This window comes from Benincasa hispida, chromosome 1 (genome assembly GCF_027475165.1).
Source record: "Benincasa hispida cultivar pf3 chromosome 1, pf3_genome.v1.1, whole genome shotgun sequence".
In the NCBI taxonomy this organism is placed as follows: Eukaryota; Viridiplantae; Streptophyta; class Magnoliopsida; order Cucurbitales; family Cucurbitaceae; genus Benincasa; species Benincasa hispida.
The window spans coordinates 35,488,210-35,498,045 of NC_143478.1; the positions used below are offsets into that span (position 1 = coordinate 35,488,210).

General features: G+C 35.0%; 1 non-coding gene across 1 annotated transcript; it reads left to right on the forward strand.

The window, feature by feature from the left end:
• The first annotated feature begins 825 nt into the window (after positions 1-825).
• On the forward strand, positions 826-899 carry TRNAW-CCA (transfer RNA tryptophan (anticodon CCA)). Its single transcript has one exon. It is a non-coding gene; the product is annotated as a tRNA-Trp (tRNA).
• Positions 900-9,836: the final 8,937 nt, after the last annotated feature.

Here is a 9,836-nt window from a genome sequence, read left to right on the forward strand (position 1 = left end):
AGTATGCATAATAATTTTGTCAAAATATTATATTAGAGAATATTAAAGACAAATACAATAAAAATTTGTATAAAATAATCAATTAGGTTCAGTGTAATGTACCTGTTCAGGTTGAAGCAGATCAAACATGTATCTATACTGGTTGACTACATGTGTGGCTGTCCTAGTCACATAAAATTTGTCTCTCCACCTAAATTTTTAGAATTTAAATTAATTAGATCAGTGATATAAAAATTAAATTGAATTAAAACAACATACCGAGAACCGTAGGCTCGTCAAACTAATTGAGCGTCATTAACATGTAGCTATGGAGCCATTGTTGGAAATCGCTCCCAAGCCTATAGTTACAAAAGTATGAGAGGCCCAGCTACCCCCCCACCCCACAAATATTGATTTTTCTTTACGGCGGATTTCATATTTATTATTTCATACATATATGTGTCTTTTTATTATATTTTATATATGATATGAGACAAAAAAGAAGAAATGACAAGATAATTTGTGTATACCAATGGAGGAAATAAATAAAAAAATGTAGAAAACAAGACAGGGATTCTCTACAATGACATTGTAGACCAATTGAAAGGGATGTAGCGCAGCTTGGTGGTGCGTTTGTTTTGGGTACAAAATGTCACGGGTTCAAATCCTGTCATCCCTACCTATTACTTATCTTCTGAACAGTAACGAGGAATCAATTGAGATCCATAAAAATTGAACATACATATACCGAATCAATCTTTTTTTTTTTTATTTCGTTTTATGCTATTCTATATGATAATATATGTATGGAAGATATATTTGGGTTGCATTTAGTTTGATAATAAAACGCTCTTAGTTCAGTTCGGTAGAACGCAAGTCTCCAAAACTTGATGTCGTAGGTTCAAATCCTATAGAGCGTGATTCGATTCTTGTTGTTGTTAGATGAAAAATTATACTAGACCTAATACGATTCCAAATAGAAAAACTTCAATCATTTCAATTTAGTTGAACGAGGAAAAGGAGAGGTAATATTTATCCTTAAAATATTAATCGATATTACCCATGAATCTCAATGACCTTGGAAATTGAATTGACAAGGTAAAGAACTTTACAATATATAGAATATATGGAAGGAATACCACCGAAATGTTTCTTTTTTTGAATTGTGCATTCAATTCATTTTAATCAAATAAGTCGTATCCTGTTCAGACCGATAAATAGAGCTGAGGTTATAGTTAAAACTGCTGGTAGAAAACCGAAATAACTAGTGATAGTAGGCATGACGAGGCTAAATGAAATACGTTATTAAACCTCAGATCTTGTTGCTTTGTATAGTTGTCTATATAACCATGCCAAGCATGCTCCACCCCAGGAATACCGCCTCACATCATGGAGGTTAGCTAACAGTGGCAGGAATATCAAGTGAACAAAATGGCTTGATTTATTTGAAAATAGACTTCCACCCATCATTTGTAGTATATATGCTCACGCATATCTTATGACGGTTTCCTCGTCTGCATCATCTGTGAGCTAACGAAATTGTGTTCCTAACCATATTAAACTAACCTCGATCTTTTAATCTTGTCGGCAGGTGGGGTCACATTGAGGTACAATTGACAAACTTCTAACCAATCATCGTACATCACTCCGGTGACCGGTTCACCGTTAACAAGTAACCCCAACAACACTTCTATGTCTTGTAGAGTGATAGTACACTCTCCAACAGACATATGGATTGTATGCGTCTCGGGCCTCCATCTCTCGACCAAGGCTGTGATCAGATGCCAGTCCAACTGAATAAATACCAATCTAGCAACCCCATAGAATCCAGATGAGCGCAGTAGTGGTAGTATTCGAGGGTGGAGCGGGATAGTGTGCTGGAGAACTGCCTCTCGACGCCTGCAAGATATTTCTCCAGTAGATGAAAGTCCATTCTCGAGTGTGGTAACTTGCATAACTAAACCTTTGTTTTTAGTTTAGTTATATAAAAGATGGAAGTTTGAACATTTTACCTTATAGATATGTAACATCTTGAGTTAATTCAAAGTGTACTAATTAATGATAACATAGCATCCATTAATGATAGTTCTTATGGTTAAATTAATTAAAACCTTTTAACAACGTATGTATGAGAAATGTTGAGGATATGGGATGATTGCATAGGATTAATTAGACTAAGTTTATCCTGATTGTGTACAGAGCATTAGTCATGGCCGCTCTCTCCTTCAATCTCGCTCTCTCCTACAATCTCGCTCTCTCTTACAATCTTCTTCACCCACTTATCTTCCTTGTCGAGGGTTGAAGTTTCGACTTATGAATGTCAAGACTATACAAAATTAGCGAGATTCCCTTCTAGAGCAAGATCCTCATCACAAAATTAGCGAGATTTCCTTGTATGTCGAAACTTCAACCCTCGACAACCCTAATTTACGTATTGTTTCCAAGTTTTTGTTCGTTTGTCGAGTTCTCAACGTTCGACCTCTATATTAGTCGAATCCTCAACCCTCGACTTCTAGCCTCGAACTCTTAAAACAACAATATTTCTCTAATAAGTTTCAAAACAACAATATTTCTCTAATAAGTTTTGAAAACAACAATATTAATATTAAAGGTCCATTAATTTTAACAACGTTACTATCTAATTGCTGAAAATGCAAAAAGTGAAAATCTCAGATCCCCTTCTTTTTTCCCAAATCGATCCCAAACTTAGCCTGCTATTCGGTAAACCCTAGCAGCCCGCCATCCTAAATCCCCTTCTTCTTAATCGTCCATTCGGTAAGCCCTAGCAAACCATTGACCATCCGTTCGCCGATCTTTTTCCCATGTGCGCGCCTCACGCCGATCGTTGGCCATGATATATCTGCCCATTCAAATCCCGCTCGCCACCACTGTTAAGCTCGTCGTCGACCAGCTCCACCACCCGTTTGACCAGCCCAGTTCCGCTGCTCGTTCGATCTGCTCTGGAGCCATCGGTAAGTACTTCATTCACCATTTTGTTTATTGAATATAGATATTGTGATTGAAAATTTGCTTTGATTGTTTTTTTGGCATAATCAAAATAAAAATCCAATATTTGTTTTGTTATTGTTTTGAATATACATATTAATTTTGTTATTGTTTTGAATATACATGGACGGAGTGTTTGGAGATTTGGAAAGTCTAAAGAGTAGGAATAATTAATGAATTTAGGGCATATGAAGTGTTTTATTGGAGATTACAATGTCATTATTTAAGTGGAAACGTGTGTTGAGGTGGTTGAATTAATGCTTAGTTAATTTTTCCTAGAGTTATGAGGTTTATTATTTGACTTGAATGTTGTGAGGTAGTTGACAAGTGGTATACCTATGAGAAATGGGAAGAATAGAGAGAAATTACCATTCGACCACGTTGGCAGATCAAAGTTGTTCCTGGAAATTCAATCAGAGCTGTAGGCAAATGAAGGTAAAAAAAAAATAGGACGTGTTAACCTAGTTAGGGAAACACACTTTGAAGGTTGCAAGTTCGTGAATCAGGTAGCTAAAAATACACATGTAACCATTTTTGTTTTACTTTCGTCTTTTTTTCATTTCTAACTTCAGTCGCTCGTACTTACACATTTAATTAATATGTCCAGAATCAAATGTTAGAATTACAATCCAACTCCACTTCTGAAAGTTCCCAACCACTAATCTTTATAACAATTTAGTTCAACTTTTATTATGAAACAACCTAATCTTTATAATTTATAAAAGAAAATTGATTCCCAATCAATTTATTGATGTACATATGTAAGAAATTTCATTAAATCTTAGTAGTATTTATAAAAAAAATAAATCATTACAAATTTTGAATTAGTAAATGAACTAAATTGTTGAAGTTCAAGAACAAAATTTTTATCAACTAAAGTATTAAATTATTATTTCATGAAAACTTAACCTAACGACCAAAAGTATTTTTAATTAACCTAAAAAAATAATTCTACTTATTTGTCTTTTGATTGTCTCTAAATGGGTCCCCTTTGATAAAATATCAACGCCTGTCACGCTGATCAGAGACAAAAGCTGGAAAATTTGACTAATTTCTTTTCAATATATTATTGTATCTAATTGAAAAGTATGGACATAGATGTGTTAAATTTCCAATTTTGTTTTTTTGTGTTAAAATTTCTAATTTTCTAATTGAAAAGTATGGACATAGAGGTGTTAAATTTTCAATTTTGTTTTTTTGTGTTAAAATTTCTAATTTAGTTTTTATACGTACTTGTAATCTCACCATCTAAGTCTACTTAAAACATGGATTTAGAAAAGTCGTAGAAGGATCAAAATTATAAATTTACTCTATTTCATGTTGATATTGATTGTATTATTTTCTTATTTTTTAACTGATAAAAAGTACACAAAAACCTGAATTAAAATATTAATATTTTGGCTTAAAGGAAGTATATATATTTGTGTGCCAGAGCTTTCAGAAGAGGTTCTAAGCTACCCTCGTGGTTAGCAAAATAAATGGAAAATGATGTAGAATATTAAGTGGTTTGGACAATTTTTTATATTTTTCTTATTTAATGTGTGTCATATCGACACGCTTTTATTGTGTACCATATCGATGTGTTTGTAAAAATAGAGAGGAACGAAAACCATTGATATTAACGTGGATGAATAGTTGGATGACATGAAAAAAAAATATTACATGTAGCTGATGATGTGTGTTTTCTTTTAGGATATATAGAAGGCCTAAGTTAATCAATTTAAAAAGGGAATGAGAAAAAAAATTTCGACTAAAGAAAATGAGAGCTTGAGTTTAAAGGACGATGAACAATCTTATTGGTGAATGACTTCACTCATCAATGATTTTCATTGATGAATAAGTCGAGAATGTAGTCAATGTTGCTGAATATCATGGTAAATGAATAAATTTACATAAATTGCCTTAAAAAACATTGGATGTATTTTGAGCTAATTCAGATTTGGCCATGGGAAAGGTTGTGGATGAAGAGAAATTTGATGTTTCCTTAGTGTTAAGCTTTGGTAGCATGAATCTCTTTATATAACTTTTGATGAATAGTTTGAAATCACCAAAATAAATAAATAAATAAATGTAAACGAGTTGGTACTATTCAGATTGGAGGTTCAACTTTAAATTTCAATACTCTACATTTTATGTTGTACTAGAGTTTGTCATGAGAATTTTATTTATTTATGTATTTTTACACAGTATTTTGTGAAAAAATTATTGTTATTTGCTTTCTTGTATTTTATTTATGCTCATTTTGATTTTTGCATGGTAATAGTCTCTCTTTCCTTAACCCTTTGTTGAGTTCTTTTATTGAGTTTAATTACCATGCAGAGGTAGAGAATTTGGCCTCAGCCTCAGCTTCTTCTTTTATGTGTTCCTTCTCTGCAATCAACTCTCTCAAGTCCGTCTCCAAGGTCATCTGACTTCCTATTTTGCTGTCTTTCGCCTCAACTCGACCTCGGCTCTCTTCAAAGAAGGCCCAGCTCTATCTGATGCTTCCTTGATATGCTTTCGACGTTCACTGCGTTGCCTTGATTTACTGTCCCCAGACTTGGAGCAGTTTTCCTTGTGTAGCTACAGTTTGTTTTCGCCTTCATTTAAAGAGGTTTTCTCTCCTACCTAGGAATTATCTTGTTTTCCGTTGTAACCGGCTTCTTGCCCTTTCCTGTTGAGCATTAAACTTAAATTGTCAGGTTTTTGGACGGTTTTTAGCAGGCATTTGGAAGGTCAAACAAAGTTCAAATTAAATGTGTGACCTATGGATTTTGATGCTCCAGATGTATACTTTCTGATGGTTTAAGTCTCAAGTCGTTTGGTGTTTTCTATGTAAAGTTATCGCAGTTTGAATAACGAAAGGTAAAAAATTACTGCAACTTTTAAAATTCTGTTTTAATTATTGTAATCTATTTCATTTGCTTTTATTAATAATTTATTGAAGGAATTTAGGGAGACACTTGTGAGACTATATATAGTTATATTGTAATCTTTTCCAAGACAAGGTTGAGAAATAAATCAATAGAAGATTGAGTATTAGTGTCCATATTCTATTCTTTCTCTCTTCAATAAAAAGTTCCACCACTCAAATAATTTTGTTTTTTTTTTTCATTTCTAATTTTATAAAAGTTCTAATATTCCGTCCCAAATTTTTGTCCAAGCCATCAACCTTCTTTTCAAAAAGTGGCAACTTTCTCCTTTTCTCCTTCCCTCGGAGACCGAATTCGAGGTAGACTTCTGAATAGGCTTGTTGTTCTTTAATCGGCTTGCAATTCATCAGGAATGTCTATTCTTTCCTTATTTAATCGACGTATTATAGACCTTTTCAGATAACACATGTTTCCCCACAAATGTGCTAAATATTGATGGCAAAATATGATCAAATGAACTCACATGACTTTCATGTGTCGTCACCAGTAAATTCATAATTTGAGGAAAGGGTTACCTACAAAATAATAAAAAAAAAAAAAACAACACATTGGTGTGGTTCTTACCATAGATACTCTGATGCTTAAGTCAGATCACAACACAAAAGTCAGAGCAAGCTATTGTAGGATCGATATGGCAACCCTAGAGGTGGGTGAATAGGGTTTTTTTAAACTAATGAAAACTTTTTCTCTAACTAGACCCAATTAGAAAAATTAATACACTTTTGTTAACAAGTAATTTAAACAATATTTTTATGAAAATAAATTCAATCCAGAATTATCAAGAAATTAAAACTAACATTTTTAAAGCATCATATTCGATTCTAATAACAAGATTGACAATAAATATTGAAATTTAAGAACTACCAATCAAAATACATCATATGAGCAATTGATTTTGTTATGCAATGGAAAAAGGGTCAAAGAAGAGCACAAGAATAATGAAAGAGTGGGCCTAAGAAAGATTTGGACCCGGTCGAGGCTGAGCCCTTAACGGAAGTCCAAAGGTCAAAAGGCCCAATATAAGCAAGACCTGGAAGGGATTAAACCGAACTGGCACTTAGCACTGATGTTGGGTCAGTCTCGGTCTTAACCAGAAAGAGATCCTCATATAGCCCATCCACCTAACAGAAGCTCTAGTCAGATAAGGAATAGAAGAAGAGTCGGGCCCTATAAATAAGACAATGAAAGGCAAATATAATAAGTGACTTATAAGACTTTAAGTAAAGTTAACCAATTCCTTCAACCTTCTTGACTTAGACATCGGAGTGCATGTGGCTCGCATCACACCGATGTGCATTTATTCTCTTTGCTTGCAGGTGAGCTCTCTTCCCTATAATACAAATTTACCGTTGTTGTTACGTGGAGGTCAAGTGTGTTTTTCCCTACATCAAGACTTGCCACCAAATTCACAAATAAATAAATAAAGGAATGGAAGGTATCAACCAATGCAAGGATGGTATCGATCAAGATCATTGCCCATGAAAGACCTAAGGTGATGAATTTCCTCGGACTCGACCAAATAAGGGTCGACTTGAGAAGACATTTAAAATCCAAGAATAGGGGGTGGGCGAATTAGATCCCCATGACCCCAAACCAGAAGAGCAAAAGGTTTTGAAGCTACGTGTTGAAGCAACAGACAAAGAAGAAAGTGAAAGGAACAAAGTAGAGTCAAAACAGGTTTGTTCCGTCGAAGCTGAGGTCGAGGCAGATCCTTGGAGTTTTAAGAGGGGAGAACTCAAATAAAAAGGGATTCTAGATAAGAAGTTTGACGTCGAGGCTGAGGCTAACCCTTGGAGTTTTGAGAGGGGAGAACCCAGACAACAAAGAATTCTAAATTCTTCTAGAGAAAGGAGAGACAACCAACTTCCTAGTCGAGAGAACAAGGTCAAGGCTAATGCCAAGGCCAACCCTTGGAGTTTTAAGAAGAAAAAGCTTGGATCAAAAGGAACTCTAGATTCTTTGAAAAAAAATAGCAACAATCGATTTTCTAGTCAGGGAAAGGAGGTCGAGGCTGACCCTTTGAATTTTGAGAAGGGAGAACCCGGATAAAAAAAGGATTCTCGATTCTTCAAGAGAAATGGGAAATGACCAGCTTCCCAGTTGGAGGAACAAAGCCAGGCTAATGTTGAGGCCGACCCTTGGATATCGAGGAAGGAGAGCCGAAATCAAAAGAGATTCTCAATTCCTCAAAAGAAAGAGCAAACAATTAATTCCCCAACCTTCCCAACCAAAGGAAAAAACCGATGCCGAAGCCGAAGCCAACCAAAGAAGCCATTCAGCAGAAACTTTGGAATCAATCTCACTCACCATAAAGAATAAAAAGGGTAAATATCAGAACTAGAATGAGAGCATAACAAAGAGATAGTTGGATTAGGTTTTTCTAGGCAGAATGCAGATGTGTTTGCTTGGTCGCATGAGGATATACCTGGAATTGATCCCAACACAATAGTGCATCACCTTAACATAGATAGGGATTTCAGCCAGTAAAAAAAAACGAGGAATGTTTAATCAAGAGAAAAACGAAATCAGAGCAAGTCAGGTAGATGATTTGCTAAAAGCCAAGTTCATTAGAGAGATTCATTACCCTATGTGTATAGACTTTACTGATAATAAAGCTCGTCTAAAGGACAATTTTTCTTTTCTTATGATAGATTAGTTAGTAGATGCAACAGCTAGCCACAAGATGTTGAGTTTCATGGATGCATATTCAAGCTACAACAAGATTAAGGTGAATGAATCTGACGAAAAGAAGGCATCCTTCTTTATGGATAAAAGTACATACTGAAAGGTTATGTGACTACCCGCAGCGGAAGCGATATTTGTCCCAATTTAAATTTACAGAGTCATACAATCTATAGAGGACAGAAACATGGATCTACATTTTAAAACAACATGCACAGAATTAAGTGGAAGAACACTCACCCTTGAAGAACAAATTATCTTCACGTATCCTCTCCCGGTGATAAGCACGAACTCTTCGAACTCTTCGAACACACGAATGTAGCAACAATTCTCCAAGAATTCGGACACCACCATGCAGCAACCTCGGTATTCTAAAGGATGAGAATCGATTGAGATTATGTGAACGTCAAAATTAATTTTTGGAACGGAATGAGGAGTACTCTCTTGAGAGAAAATTTTTCACAAAGTTCTTCTTGGAAAAGCTTGTCTATCTTTCGTACGTCTAAGAAGCATGAAGAAGAAGAAGAAAATCCCAACCACCTTTTCCACTAACGAATGTAGAGGAGAGAAAAAAGGGGAGGGAGTTATTCCTTTATAATTCGTTTAAACTAAAAGCAATTTTTAATTTTATACTGATATATATATATAAACTAATTTAGATTTATTTTTTAATTAAGCTTTATTTTTTTTATGTTGGCTACTTGGATAAATTATATGAGATTTATGTTTTTGGCTAAGTTAAAATATAATTTAATTATTTGGAATTAATTGAGTTTTATTTTGGCTTTCATTTGGAGATTTGATTATCTATGGAGATAATTAAATTTGTTTGTTAGAGTTTTTAAAAGAAAAATATATATAAGTATATATATTTTGAATAAGGATTGGGGAATTTGTTTTTAAAGGGAAAAGGAAAAGGTTTAAGCTTTTATATATATACTTGTGGGAAAGGTTTAAAAAAAAAAAAAAAGATTTTCTCTCTCTCTCTCCTCAAGTCTCCGCGCGACCCCCCCCCCCCTTCTCCTTCCCGTTTTTCCTTTACCCAAACCCTAGCCGCCAGATCCGCCGCCACCTACTACTCTGCCATCGGTTGTCGAGCCATCGCTGAATCACCATCGCCGCGAAAAGCCTCGCCGTTCATTCGTCGCTACCTCGCCGGTGTCTAGACCGTCGGGTTGATCACGAGCCGCCCCGCCCAAGCCGTTCCGCCCGTGCAGACCCACTTCTGTCGCCGCGCCCAGCCGTTCAGCTCCGTTT